At 54.3% G+C, this 15,203-nt stretch overlaps 1 protein-coding gene across 1 annotated transcript in view; it reads right to left on the reverse strand.

The window, feature by feature from the left end:
- Positions 1-15,203, reverse strand: part of CTXN1 (cortexin 1) — a 39,025-nt gene that overhangs the window by 2,489 nt on the left and 21,333 nt on the right. The gene's annotated exons all lie outside the window — the stretch shown is intronic.

The following is a 15,203-nucleotide window of genomic DNA, read 5'->3' on the forward strand; positions in this document are numbered from 1 at the left end:
ATAAAAAAAAAAAACTAACCCCAAACCCCACTGGGAGATCTCAGAAAACAGCCAAAGCACCCCCCTGCCCTCCCAGGCAGCAATACTGTCTCTGTCTGGGAGCAACATCCATGGAAAAGTAAAAGGCAGAGCCCAGTCCCAACGCCAAGGCACCCAGGAGCAGCGCAGAGCAGGCTGAGCATGGCTCTGACTCACGCTGAGAACCTGCTCACCTTTAGCTGCAGCTCCTGGACATCGTGAGGAACAGTGCTTGCAGGCTTTAAAAATAATTTCATATAACAGCGGCAAAATAAAGGGCGAGAGCAGCAACAGGGTGAGCGCAGCTGCTCTCCAGCTTTTCACACCGGTTACTTGGTGCTCTCCCTTCCCAGACACGTCGCTCGTGTCTAGACCAGACCTTAATATTTGCCCAGGGTATCTCTGAACCCCCAAACACTGACGACCCCGAAACAGCCGTGCCGGCACTCCCACTAACACCAGCGTCCCAGTTAGGTGCTGGGGGTCCGGGTGTCCGCTGGGGCTGAGCGAGGGGCTTTGCCCGGTTTGTCATAGTTACGCTATCGCAGGGAAGCACCCAGCGCGGTTCCCCAGAGGGAAACTACCTACGTCCCACGTCACGAGGACGTTGGTCACCCCCAGTGTGACGCCATCCAGAAGCCCCTCAGCTCGTCAAGCTTCCATCACACTGGGGCTTATCCCGAACCGAGCAGGGGGTGCAGGGATGAGTCAAATAAGGTTCCCACGGCACAGGTACCGCACGGGGAGGGCAGGAGGGTGCGGGGGAGTGAACGGATCTGGAGGAGCTTCCACCTGGGCAGAGAGCGCTTGGGTCTCCTGTCCCCAGCCAGCGGGCGATGGCTCCACGTGGTCCTACCTGGGGGAGGAACACCCACCCAGGGGGGGACTTTTATGGGACAGAGCATCCCGCTCCCGGCCACGGAGGTCCTTGGGGACAGGCGCAGCCCCCAACAGCCTCCGTCTCCTGGTAGAGCTCCTAGTGCCCTGGGAGCCCTGGGGCTTGGACAGCATTGCATTGCCGGGGCACCGCTGCCTCTCCGCGGCACTTCCCTGGGCTCAGGGGAGATTTGTGCTTCCCACGGACACAGCTGGGTTAAGGAAAAAAAAAAAAAAAAAAAAAAATCCCCCTGCGTGGTTGTCGGTGCCAAAGATGCTCAGGACAAGTCCTGCTGCAATATTAGTGACCCAAGTGCAAATCGTGTATCTGGAGATGCCCAACTGACTCACGTCAAAAGTGCAGGGAGGAACAGGCACGTTCGGGACAAAACACAAGATTTTTTTCTGCTAAATAGTATCCCTAGCATTATATCCTGTAGCATTCAGGATAAAGGATTTTCCTCACATTTGGGATGGGTTGCTTTTTCATTACCGTGTGAAGAATCAGATCTTAATTTCCCAGGAATTTTGAGCAGAGAGGAAAAAAAAAAAAAAAAAAAGGTTGATAAGACAGTTAAAAGAAGGCAGCTGTTATTTAAGGAACATTTGATTGAGTTTTATTAAGATTCATGTTCCCTTAGTAACTAAAAAGAATACATGAGCAAGGAAATTGCTTAATAGGGACAGATCTCACAAAGGAAGAGGATCACTGTCAACAATTCAGCAACGCTGCGGTGAGATTTCCCCCCCCCCCCCCCCCCCCCCCGGCTATGAAACACGAATTAAATGTTAATTTGGGAATGGCAAATATCTAATGAGATATTTATTTAAAAAGAAGTACAGAGCGGTGTTTACCAATGCAGGATGCCATCTGGTACGGAGGGCTCACCCTCCCCACTGCAGACACCTCCAAACTGAGAATGTGAGTGGGCAGCGAAGGGAGGTTATGGGATCTCAGCAGGGATGGGGCTGCACAGCACTGGCATGACTCAGCCTGCTCTCTGGACTACACCCAGGCACTTCTGTTAGCACCAGCTCGTTCCACCCTTTAAGTCCGTGCAGGTTTTTGACCAGGAGTCAAGACGTAGCGATAGGTAGTGGATGGGAAAGCACAAGAGCCTGGAGAAGAGAAGGCTCCGGGGAGACCTTATTGCAGCCTTTAAATACTTAAATGGGGCTTATGAGAAAGGTGGGGACAGGGGTAATGGTTTTAAACTAAAAGAGGGGCGATTCGGACTAGATATAAGGAAGAAATTATTTACGATGAGAAACACTGGAGCAGTTTGCCCAGAGAGGTGGGAGATGCCCTGTCCCTGGAAAAATTCAAGGTGGGGTTGGACGGGGCTCTGAGCACCCCGCTCCGGTTGAACATGTCCCTGCTCATGGCGGGGGGTTGGACTAGATGAGCTGGAAAGGTCCCTGCCAAAGCAGAATCAGAGCCTAATTAAGGAAAGCAACTGGAGAAAGTCTTCTGTGCCAGCCAGAAAGCAATTCCTGGGTACTAACGTTTCAGGTATTGCTTACTTCCCATTTACAGTGGAGTAACCTTGCTCAAAAACAAAAACAAAAACAAAAAAAAATCTATTCCTCCTGCAAACAGTTTCCATCACCAAATAAAAGATGAAGCCGGGAGCCCTGGCATAGCCGTGCGTTAGTGCGCAGCCCGTGCTCCGTGCCGCTGGTGTGCGGGGGACAGTGAGAGGGGACCCCGGCTCTGGATCCAGGGTCCAAGCCATAAAGTAGCTCCCCAGGTCATGGGTAAATTTGTCTCGGGGTGCTGGGAGGTTTAAGTCAGCTTTGCAGCACCTAGCACTGAAAGGTGTGCGTTTTATCAGCAGGGATTGAAAAAAAGACGCGCGTGATTTGCGCGATAAAGCGGAATTGCACCAGAAAGGCTTGATCTGCTCGAAGAATGAAACTGGAAGATGACAGGACACGAGCCACAGCGGAGCAGGGTTTAATTGCACGGTGTCACGGATGCAGTTCGACGACTAGGGAATTACTCAGTTTACACACTTTTAAATATATCCAACTTAGTACTTTCATAACCAAAAATAGGCATTTACAATTATATAACAATGAGAAATGAGAATAATGTCTCAAAAGGAGAAAGCGGAGCTAGTTTTGATGGAGGAGAACTAGGAGGGGCTAAAATGCTTAAATTCAGATGAAGCTTTTGTAGAGACCAGAATAAAATGACTGCACGCAGCATAAGAACTGGAGCAAAATTCATTAGGACGATGCTAAAATAACCCTGCTTCGGAAAAGCACAACCCTACTGTCGCTCCCCATACGAATCTACCTGAGACATTTAGGAGAAAAATTCAAAAGCTAAATGCAGCCAGGGTCCTGGGAACGTCTAACAAAGATGGACCTGCGGCCAAAACGAGCAGGGGAGCAGCGTAGCATAAACAGAAACTGTTCCGCTGCCCCGAGGGGGTCTCGCAGGACCCGGCTCCGCGTGCTCCCCTCGGTTCACGTTCATCGCGCCGCTGCGCAGCCGCCTGTTGCAGCCAGACAGCAAACGCGATCGCCAGGGAGGTAACGAAAGCTGACGCCCTCGCCAGGGTTGCAGGCGAGCAAGTTTCTGCCTGGGCAGGAGGATTTCTAGGACCTAAGCTGCTCGGAGATGGGAAAAGGCTTTACTTGCAAGCGCTGCAGGGCTGCGGTGCTCCCTCCGGCGCTCGGTTCCCGCGCTCCCAAAGCAAAGGGTCTGTCTGTCCGAGGTGGGGGGGTGTCCGCTCGTCCCCGAGGCAGCTGGACGCCTTTCTGGGAAGCGCACCCTCGTGCTTGGCCGCCGTTACGTGGAGCGGCTGAATTCTTTGCAGGGCTTGCGTTGCCTTTTTCAGTAAACGCCACTGCTGGGTCAAAGGAACGAGTCCCACCGGGGTACCGCGTGGCTGCCAGCGTGAGCACAGCCAGAGGCTCTGCCAGGGGAAGCTGAGCTGCCAACGGGGTGCAGACCCCCAGAGCGAATTGCTGCCCTCTGTCCTCAGAGGTATTTTCTGCCCCACATTAAACCAGCTGTGAACCTCCTGGCTGGCCGATGCTGAGATCACAGGGTTCTCCAGCTGCACCCTGGACCTGTCAGCAAAAACAGGGCCGGGACCATCCAGCTGTATTTGTGTCTTCCCTTCCTGTGCACCCCAGGGCCGAATTGCTGCCTTGTCCCTGGAAAGGTGCTCGTGGCGCAGGGCTCACGCCATCTCCTCTGTCCTTCCTCAGCAGACAGCTAGGCCTGGCAGGAACAAAGTTGTTTCCCATGTCAGGAATCCAGTCTGCCTGGAGAGCAGCGTGTGCAACCTCGCCTCCCCAGCACCCTCTTACTGCTGCCAGCGAGGCGCTCAGCCCCGACCCCAGCACCCTCCGCTGAACATCCCTGGCGGGGAGACCCCCCCCCCCCGCCCCGCCGAGGTGGGTACCTGTGTCGTACAGATGATGCTGTGCCCCAGGAGGGATGCTGAGACACCCCCCCCCCCACCCCGTCTGCCTTCATCCTGGCTGTGTCTGGACCACGGGGTGCATCTCACCCTGGCCGTACAGGCAAACAGCAGGCAGCTGCCCAGTGCCAGGCAGTGCCAGTCTCTGCCAAGGTACCACAGCCCAGGTCTGGGCTCCCTGTCCGTTACTGCAGGATCCTGGGGAGGGGGGGTCCTTCATGAACCCTCTCAGCCCCTCTCCATCACCTGGTCCTGTGAGGGCTCAGCGTCTGGACGGACAAGGACATATGGGGTCCAGGAGACATCCTGCCATAGGTCTGGACCAGTTCTCAGGTCCTACGCCCAAGGAAGATCCCAAATCTCAGCAGGGTCTCCCAGTTGGCCTGGCATATCCAGAGGTCCCCTCACGCGCTGAAGCCTGCTCACATCTCTCTTCAGGCACCTGCCACCACGAGGAATGTCAGGACAGGCTGAGACTCCAGCCCACCACGTCCGTACCCCAAACCCTGACGTAAGAACTTGGCCAGTCTTCTGCTAAACCAGCCCACGGCCAACGGGAAGGCCACCTTCCCCACCACTGCTTCTCCAGTCCCCTACAGCCCCCCATTGCAGCTGAGCCCAGCAGCGGAGGAAGATGAGCAGACCTTGGCCATGGAGGGGAGAACCAAGCAGACCTTGGCCATGGAGGGGAGAACTGAGCAGACCTTGGCCATGGAGGGGAGAACCGAGCAGACCAGGCCAGGGCAGGAGCATGGGACACTGGGTGTGAGGGATGTCCCATCCACTTTGACGCAAGCGAAGGGGGCAACCCTTCAGCCAAGGGGGAGGTTTAGCCCAGCCCCAGCTAAGCAGAGATGCTTGCCCCCCACATCCCAGGTTCTGTGAGACCTGGTCCCCCTTGGGGGGGCGGGTACGGGAAGCCCAGCCAACGCGGGGCTCTGCAGCACGTCCTTCCCCTGTCTCCTCTCTGTGGTCATCCCAGTGCACATGGAACACCCACCGCTGCCAAACCAAGCCACCCGGGAAGAAGCTAAACCACCCCCCCCTCCCCGGAAAGGTTGCTTTCACCCATCCGACCCCAAATCCCAGCCTCCTGCCTTCTCCATCCAGACTTGACAACTGCCATCAGAAGACAGAGTGGTCCTCAGCACCAGGCAAACAGACCCAGCCCCATCTCCTGAGCCCACCGCCGCGAGGGGGGTGTGTGTGTGTGGGGGGGGGGGTCCCTGGCAGCCGAGCACGGAGGAAACTACCCCCCACCGCCTCCGGAGCACTCCCCGGCCCTGCGAGGCCGCTCTGCTCCCCACAGCTCGAGAAGGGATGGGGGCATGGACGGTACCTGGCTGGCATGGACTCCCGGCTCCATCACTTGCCATCTTGAGGGAAGGAGCAGCCGCCTCTCTCCTGGAGAGCACACAGGGAAGGCAGCTGCTCTTCACTCACGCTGGAGCGGGTTCCTATGGCGATGCAGAATCAATTATAATAAAAGGTGGAGCGCAGCAATTGGAGACGAGAGAAGTTTCATGAGCTGCCTGCCTGGGAAAGCCAGACCGTGGGAGAGCGCAGGGCTGGGGGCTGAGCCTGCCCATCCCCAGGCGATGGCTCCGGATCCCGGTGTTCCCTTCCCTCGAATCCTCAGGGCAGCGTGCCTGCACCACTGCCCCTCCGAGACCCCTGTCTGCCCACACTGTGCCCGTGTCTGTCCCTGACCCACAGCCCTGGTCCTGGCAGCCTGGGATGCTCCAGGGCAGGCACAGCATCCCTGTGGGGCAGGCACAGCATCCCTGTGGGGCACAGACAGCATCCCTGTGGGGCACAGACAGCATCCCTGTGGGGCAGGCACAGCATCCCTGTGGGGCAGGCACACCCCGGCCATTCAGGCCGCTGTCAGCTCCACCCAGGACAAAGGATTGTGCATCAAAGAGATGCTGGGAGCACAGCTGGCCATGAAGATGTTCAAGGGACTGCAAAAATCTCACTGCAGCCCCACATGCACCTTCCCACCTCAGGCTCAAGCGAGGATCCAATTTTCTGGGATGCCAAGAGCTGCCAGGCTTGCACAGCGTCACGCCTGGCTCACAGGGAAATGCCCAGGCTCCGGGAGCTCTCCAGGAACCTGAGTGCACGCCTGGACCTGACCCGGGAACCCAGCACAGCCTTGTCGCCCGGCAGTCCCACACAAGCTCCCGGAGGACGACCGTGCGTCACCAGCTCTGCCTGCTGCTGCCTCCTGCAAATAAATGTACTGGGTCACGCCACCAACACCCCTGAGCTCTTGGCACAACCTGCCTGCCTGAGCTCCTCCCTGCACCCCAGCGAGAAGGATTTGGCCATTCCCAGCCCCCCTCAGGGACATTTTCAGGTCCAGCCCTGGGAGCAGGATTCCCCTTTGAGCGCAGTTTCTCTCCTAAGCCGTCACTGTTTTGGCCACACGTGGCTGACGGCGCCTGCAGAACAACGGGTCGTTGCACGTGCACATCCCCACGAAAGAGAGACCAGAATAGAGGTCAGGTCCTGGTGTACAGGAATCCCAAGGGGACAGAGGCAGGTAGGTGCAGGAGGAGACTTCATGCGAGGGAAACCAGGGGACACACGCTGCTACCAGCTCTGGAGAAAATGGACTCATCCCTCCTCATCCAGGAGCTCAGGAGGGGACAGAAAAGGCTCCAACTGGCTCTTGGAGGCACCTAGAAACGTGGATTAGATGCCAAGGTTGCGTGTAGCTGCTGGGAGCTGATGCAATCCCTCCCCATGCTACTTCCTCTTTACAATTTCAGCAATTTCCCCAACGCAAAAATTCATCCTGCAAAAATTAATCACCAAACCATAAAAGCAAACTCCTCTCTGCGTACCGGTACCAGAGGAGCTTAACTGTGATCCCCAGCCACTTCAGCACAGTGCAGCATGCCCCCTTCCTACGACGAGGTGATTCATTGTAAATATCTGGAAATAACCACCCAATTTCCTGCGCGATCCGTCTTAGCCGCTAATTGAAATGGTTTTTCTGAAAGGTGCCTACAGAGAGCATTCTCGCACTTAATAAGCGCAGGGAACGCTCACTGCCTGGGGCAAAGGGGAGATGGGACACATTAGTGGCCTCCCTGCAAAATTAATATTGCTTTGCTAGTCATCTGTCCTCTGGCAGGACTGGGAGCGTGTGAATGAGCGGTTCCTAAAGGCATCCTTCACATCCGCTCATGGGGGAGTCACGGGAGCCTTCCGGGCTCTGCGCTTGCGCCATTTGTGGAGCTGTGAAAGCCCCTGCAAGCCACAGGACCTGCTCGTGTCGAGCATCCCCTGCTGATGAGAACCCACTGGCAGACCGTCCTCCACGCAATCCACCCAAAGCCAACTCAATCCAGTACAGCCCAGTCCGTTCCAGCCCAGCCTAGCTCAATGCAATCTAGTCCAGCCCAGTCAGGCCCCGTCTAACCCTCCCTCCGGCCCCACAGCCATGATTTTCAGGTGTCTCAGGCACCGTGATCAGCCAAGGAACCTTGCCGCGTCCTGAACTTCACAACTCCCAGCCAGGATGAGACCCCTGAGCTGGTCACACACCAGCGCAGTGTCCAAACTCACGATAGCAGCTGGTCCCTGAGATGATGGCACGAGATTTCATCGTTTCCAGCTGCTGCTTGTTTTTCGGACCTAAATTTCTGTGGCTTTCCCCGTGGCTCATTTGCCCACTGCCCCATTCCTCTCCCCTCCAGAAAGGACCATCCCATGCCCCGGGGCATCCTCTGTCCTGCTGCTCCTGTGTCAGACTGTGACAGCAACTCCGCTCCACGGCAGAGACTGTGGCCGCATCTCAATGAGCTCCTGCTGATTTTTATATCTCCTTTAAACTGATGAGGGTTGTTTGTGCAAACACAATTACTTCAGCTGAGGGCTCTCCATGAGCAGAGCCACGTTATGGGTTGGACAGGATTTCCCTTGCTGGGATTGTCTCCAGAAGAGCAGGCTGCATCTGTGACACCGACTGGTTTCTTCCCACTGAGCAAGAGCCCGGAGGAGCAGGAAAAGTGCTGAGCATGCAGGTGTGCAGCAGTCCCAGCCCACACCTTCCCAAAAGCACAGGGAATAGAGTGTCTGTGAGCAGCAGCAGAGCCTGGGTGCAGTGAAGACCCTCGCTGTTGCAGCCTGGTTTGCTCTGGAGTCTTCCCCAAGGAGCACAAAGCCAGGCATGGGGGGTCACTCCTCCCTGCAACAGCAGCAGCAACAACTTCTACTGTTCTGTCTGGTGGCACCTTGCAGTGACCAAGGAGGTCTCCTCTGGCCCAGAAGTTGCCAGCCCGTCAGAGCAAGGCTTCCTGACCAGAGCGATAGACCTCGTGCTGGGACCACCAGCTCTGGGGTCTGTGTGGGGAGAGCAGATCTCTCTCCTTCAAGGAACTGGCAGCAGGACAGGCACAAAATGGCTTTAGTGACCGCATTTGGGGATACCCCAGGACCAATGATTCTGGGCAAGTGACCCATGCATCCCTTTATACTCAAGCCATAGTGTACACAGGGTCCCAGGTCTGGAACACACAGGATACCAGTCCTACAGGACACGGAGCAAGACCTGTAGCGTATGCAGGATACCTGTCCGATGTCTCCCAGGACACCTGCAGGCAGCTGGGCAGATATATGTGTAAGCTGATTGCATGGAGGTAAAGATTTCAGCTGTTCCACCTGCTTGAGCTGGCCACCGAAACATCTTAACCATGGTGCGGAACCAGCGCAACCGTGAACCGCAGCTGAGAACACACGCAGCGCGCGCCGTCGCCCGCACACCAGGAAGGGCTGCGTTGCTGCAACCACATGTTAGAGCCTGGGAAACCAAGAGCAGACGATGCCGAACATCTAAAACATCATCCTGGGAGCTGCTGCCTTGGGGCTCCTCCGCCTGGAGCCAGAGCAGGTGGAAACAGCCCCATGAAGAGACGAGCAGCACCGGAGCACGCAGACCCCCACGCACGGACCGTGGCCCACCAACCTTTGAGAGACTCAGAGCTTCCCCTGACCCCCCCCGCTCCCTTCACACCATCCGTACCTCTCCCGCGGCTGAGCCCAGGCACCCGACCAGCCCGCGCACACACGAGGACGCGTCCCAGGCTGCGACGGCACGGAGTCCTCTTCTCCCCCGGTTTCATTTGCTATCCCGCGCTGATCCTCGCCCTTCCCAGCGCCGTAACCTCTTCCTGCGTCCCCGAGCCGAAAGCCCAACTCCAACCAGTCTAATGCTTTTGTCTTGAAATTCCCCCACCCCTCGGTAAGTCTCTGTTAAAAAGTACATGCCGAGGGGGGGGGGGGGGGGAATTGTTATGTGGGGAGCTTCCCCCTCTGCCCTCACTTCTTGGAAGGGTTTCAGAGCTGGAGGATATCCTTCTGCTGAAGATTTTGCCTCTTCTTACAACAAAAAAAAGCTGGATGATGAGCCTCAGGGAATCTCGGGACACAAGTTTCCTGAGGCACACGGAAAACTCTGGCGTTCAGAAATATCGATCCTGACCGCGCAGATTTAAGGCTGCGCCGCCGCCTGCACAGCCGCTGCCCGGGCACAGCACCAGGAGGGGCGGTCCAGGCTTTAGATTATGCTAAACTAATTGCAACGAGGAGACAGCAAGGGAGTTTGTTCTGCCTGGATTTTAAAGGACTTGATAATTAAATGAGGTTCAGCCTGTGCATTGTCTCACCACTCGGCCAAACACTTTTGAAAGAAAAAAGCAGGGTGTTTCTCTAATCAAAAATCTATTCACCTATGAAATGCAATAAATCTCAGAAAGGGATCTAAGCACTTTTTTTTTTAGTGCTGACGAAGTGATATTGTAAAATACTGCAGTGGTTGCACCGGGTAAAACCCTGTGGCATGGAATGACTGTTTTTGTCTTTGAGGACAGTGACTGCAAACGCACACTTGGATGCTTCAGTTCGAGGCAAAAATAGTTGCCCATGGCTCGATGAAAATCATTCTCTATTCATGCAGGTTGCACCGATTAAAGATTTTTAACTTAACTGCCAATGACAATTAACAAAAAATTAACTTCTGACTTATTGTGAGACCAGATTGCAGCAAGTGCTGCTGCTGCTGCTGCTGCTGCTGCTGCTGCTGCTGCTTCAGAAGGGCCGGACAACTCAGGAAAGCTTCTCACCTCTCCCTGCTCTGAAGGCAATGTGCTGAGCCGCTGCAGCCCGCCAAGGAGCCAGGCGGTGAGGACGGAGCCAGGTCAGACGCACCGAATCCATTTCTGCATCCCCTGAGGCTGGCAGGGCTCGTGGCACGCTCCCATCCCCTTTCCTGGAAAGTACGGAGTGCTGACCCGAACCTTCCCTCCGAGGGCTGAGGACACGTTTCTCGACACGCTTGGGTGACAATGAAGAGAGTGTCCTCTCCATGGCTCATCTGGAGCACTGGGGAGAAGCTGACTCCTCCGTAACGGCAGCTGATCAAGCAGAGAATTGCACCTCATTACTCTTTCCTGCGAGCCAAGTTCAGCTTTGCAAAGCTATTATGGACAACAGGAATGATGCTTTATAGTTGACCTGTTCTTTGATATCTGCAGGTGTTGTGACCTCTCCCCGCGCAGCCTCCTGGCCCTAGCAGCTACCAAGAGCTCCCTTAACCATTACGGAGAGGGGAGGAAAGGAACCATGGTCCTTCAGATACTCCAGCACCTGTAGAGTCCATGACGGTGTCACCTCTGAGTCCTCTGCAGCCAGGGACTGCAACAGAGTCAGCCCTGCAGAGGACCAAGTCATGCCAGGGAAAGGGCACAGGGATACGGTTCCTGGGCCACATCCTGGAGGGTGAACAGGCTTGGGGCCCTGTTCGCATGGGGTAAGACAGAGTCATCTCAAAGGTCATTCCTCTTTGCTCCCAGAGGCTGCTGCTGTCACAACTTCTGCCTAAGAGACAGAGTTAGTCTTAGTTAGAAAAACCAGGGTGGATGTGTCACCAGTTGGTGTGGCTATGATGGCTGGCACTGGTCAGCAGACTGTTGATGATGGACTATCAAGATCTCCTACTTGATCATCTAAGTTTGTCCACCTTGGTCCATATAATTCTCTTGAAGATAAACTGCTCCACTGCCAGCAACCAAGAGAAAGAGCACAAGAGCTCATGAGGCTGGTGTAAGTACCTGACCCAAGGCTGGGGTGCAAATTTGGAGCTGTCACCAGACAAAGACCAAGCTTCAAGCAAATGTTTGTTGTCTTTCGAAGCAGACCCTCCTTTGGGAAAAAGATCCTTCGGACTCAGCATAGCCAAAACCAAACCAGCCCCTCCCGCACCCCCAGAAGGCGTCCAGAGAAGTAACTCTGCTCTCCCCACCAAGCAGCAGCACCAAGGGGTGGACTAGGTCATTGGCAGCTGCTGGATTACGTCCCCAAATCCACGGCTCAGGAACGTTATTGATGTTGCAAGGCCAAGCCACTTGAAAGCTGGGATTTACCAGACAGAAGGTTGTCTCAGCCACTTTAATTAGGCCCCCTTCTGTAACAGCATTATGATACAGCAATTAATGACAAAATCACTCGCTATTTCTTCCCATGCGTGGGCTGTTCAATGTCTCTCCTCCTCTCTCGGTGTTTGGCCCTGCTGTTCTACATGCTCCGTCCAACCCTGTTTGAACTACAAGACCCTGAAACCCCTTCGCAATTCCTATGGTGGACTCGAGCTCCGAGAGTGCTGAAGAATGAACCCCCCCCAGGACAGAGGGTGAGGACAGACAGGGGTTTTGGAGGAACTGGTTGCTGGTTTCAGTCTCATCTCACCAGATGGATGAAGTGGTATTTTCTTCCCAAGGACAAATGTGGGCCAATGAAGAGATAATCATCACTGTGTTTTGTTTCAGGTTCTATTCTAAAATAGAGAGGGTTTATTTGCATCAGGAAGGAAACATAAGTTTCCACCAATTGCATCTAAGCCAAAATTTTCCTTCCAAAAAAAAAAAAAAACCAAAAAAAAAAGTACCCTATGGTAGAGCCACAGCAGGCTCTTGTAAACAGGTAGAGCTGGGCACAGTGACAAGCAATCAATAGATATTACAACAGAAGCCACTAGGCAACCCTGGCTCTACAAGAGACAGGAAAATGAGGGAAGACCTGGTCTTTTTACCCCAAATCTAGCACTTGTCACTGCTGAGGAAGACAGAGCTGCAGGAGCCCTGTTGCATGTGCCACGTTGCGCGATGGATCTGCTAAAGTCCTTGAAAGAGCAGCTCTGCTCCTCCTGAGATGGGAGGTTGCATTTTCATAGAATCACAGAATGGTTTTAGGTTGGAAGGGACCTCAAAGCCCATCTAGTTCCACCCCCCCCTTCCATGGGCAGGGACACCCTCCGCTAGACCAGGTTGCCCAGGTTTTTCTCCTTCCCTTCATGGAATGGTCAGGAATTTTCTCATTTCCAGCTCCGTTTTGCCCCACCCAGGTCCACACAGAGATGTCCAGACCTGCTGGTCCCCAGGGACCTTTCCTGCCGGTGTGGCGCAGGCTGAGACCCCCTGAGTGCCCGCAGGCAGGACGGGGACCTGGGCTGGCACCACAGGGCTGACGTGAAACACCCCCGCTACTGCTGTGGGGCAGAGAGGGAGCACGCCTGCTTCACTCTAATTAGCGTGAATCATTAAATAAAATGTCCCTTTCCTGACTTCAGCATGTGTTAGTGAAATAGCTCTATCAAAGCTGCCTTGTCAGGGGACAAGAAGTATCCTTCTGCTGGGATTATACAGCCGTGGAATTATCCCTTGCCTTTGACAAGATCAATTAATTACTTCAAAGTCATTTGCAGTAATAAATTAACTTCTCTTCTTTCCTCCCCGTTAAGCTGGAGCGTAGCTGCTGAGTAAATAGCGGTATCTGGGCAGGCACACGGTGCCCAGCTTGTCACCCCCGTGGCCACGCTCTGAAGCCGATGAAGGCTGAAGTTTGCTCCCTGGAGGTCTCTGCTGGGGTCCCTCAGCTCGCTGCACACCACGCTGCAGGTCTGCAGTCCCGACATGCAGGAACCTGGGCACCTTCGGCGTCTCTCTGTCCCTCGTCATCACAACCATGGAAGCACACGTGCTCTCCACCCTGAACAAGCATCTTCAGGCCACGGAAGAGTTCATGCCTTGCAGCCCAACTCATTCATGGAAATGGGGTCTACCTTCTCCATTTTGACTCGGACACCGGATCAAACGCTCAGCACCAGTCAAGAGCAGCACAGAGAGTTGCCCCAAACTGTCCCCACGTCTCCCTGCACTCTTCGCAAAGGTGCAGAGGTGGCCTTATGTGATGGGCAAGGGTCCCTACTTGGGGAGTCTGTCTTGGGCTGGGATGTGACCGCTGGGTGGAGGCTGAGAGGTTGGAAGGAGTCCAGAGGAGGCTGAGAAGGGGAAAGAGGTCCTGGAGCAATAGTTTCCAGGGTCCGGGTAACACAGAAGAACATAAGGAAGAAACCCAGACCTTGTGTCCCAAGGAGAAGACTCTCGAGGTCTCTTCGGGCAGCCCACTAACAGGGGGAACTAGGAGCCGAAATCAGACCAATAGAGGGGGAATGCACCCACAGCTGCAGACAACCAACCTCTGAAACAAATTCCTACAGCTTTCAATCAAAACCAGCCATTTTCTTGTTGTGCCGGGGTGGTTTTCTGACAGACATGCTGGTGAACAAAAACGAGTGAACGCAAAGCTGCTCCCCGACCAGGTCCATGCCCGATGCAGTATGACATGGTTGTCTCCTGCCTCTCAGTCCTTCCTCGAGTCTTGGCTGTGCAGAGGGACAAAGAGCACTGGAGGATATGGGCACGGCAACATCAACCAGGGTCCAGGCACTTGGTCCCACCAGCCACATGAGGACAGCCGTGGTGACTGGCTCTGTCAAACACTCATTGGCAGCAACTGAGCCATCAACCCTGCAGATTTCTGGTTGCTCTTTTCTTGTCATGGGTCTACACAAGTAGATTTCACATCTAGCCTAGGATGGGTTGTGTCCTTGACCCATCCTCCTCCACTTGGGGAGACCCATCTGCCTGGCTCTGGGAATGGTTCTGCCAAACCCAGGCCCACACAATGGCGAAGGGAGAAGCATCCAAAAAGCAACATGGTTTTCAACAGATATATTCAAATGATGTGTCAGCCCAGGTGACGTGAAGGCTCCGGGACACAAATTGTGTTGACGCCTTCACTGGGACACATTAATCTGGTCCTAGATAATTCACACAGAGAGCCTAGTGATAAAGAGAAGCATTCCCTGAGCAGGCTCTTTCTGAAAGAATTTGTCACCATCAATAAATTGCTGGGAGATTTATTTCTGCCAGCCCTAAAACTGCACACAAAGTAATGTGATTTGTTCAAACTCTTTAACATGCCGTTCTCCTTGATTTAAAGTCTGTTGAACTATCTTTATTTTCTTAGCACATTATTAATTCAGATTCTGGCTCTGACGTGAAGGAACCGAGATGCCTCTAGAGTCTGTTATGTGGGAATGAAAGGAGGAAAGGGCAGATGGAAGGGCTTAGGCAGCAAAAAAACAGCTCAGTGTAACTTCAAGCTGGGAATAAGCAAATGTTATCCGCGTCTTGCGCATCACTTCTCCTCCTCTTCATGCCTACAGCTTTGACCACATAAGGATAACTCAGGTCCTGAGCTCCCCAGGGGTCTTTCATCCAAGTCTACGTAAATGTATTTCACTCTCCTCAACTCTGACTTGCAATCCCAGCCCCAAGGCCAGGTCAACAACTCTCTGAGACTTTACTGAACTGCTGGTTCAGTGGACAACAGCCATCTTGAACCCTTCAGGATAGTTTGACAGCTTTCGCAAGACACCTGATCATCCCTTGCGCAATTAAATGAATCTTTCCTCCAAAGCAGCCGGTGAGGCCCATGGTGAAGAAGCTTATGCTTTTA

Source organism: Grus americana, chromosome 28 (assembly GCF_028858705.1).
Source record: "Grus americana isolate bGruAme1 chromosome 28, bGruAme1.mat, whole genome shotgun sequence".
NCBI lineage: Eukaryota > Metazoa > Chordata > Aves > Gruiformes > Gruidae > Grus > Grus americana.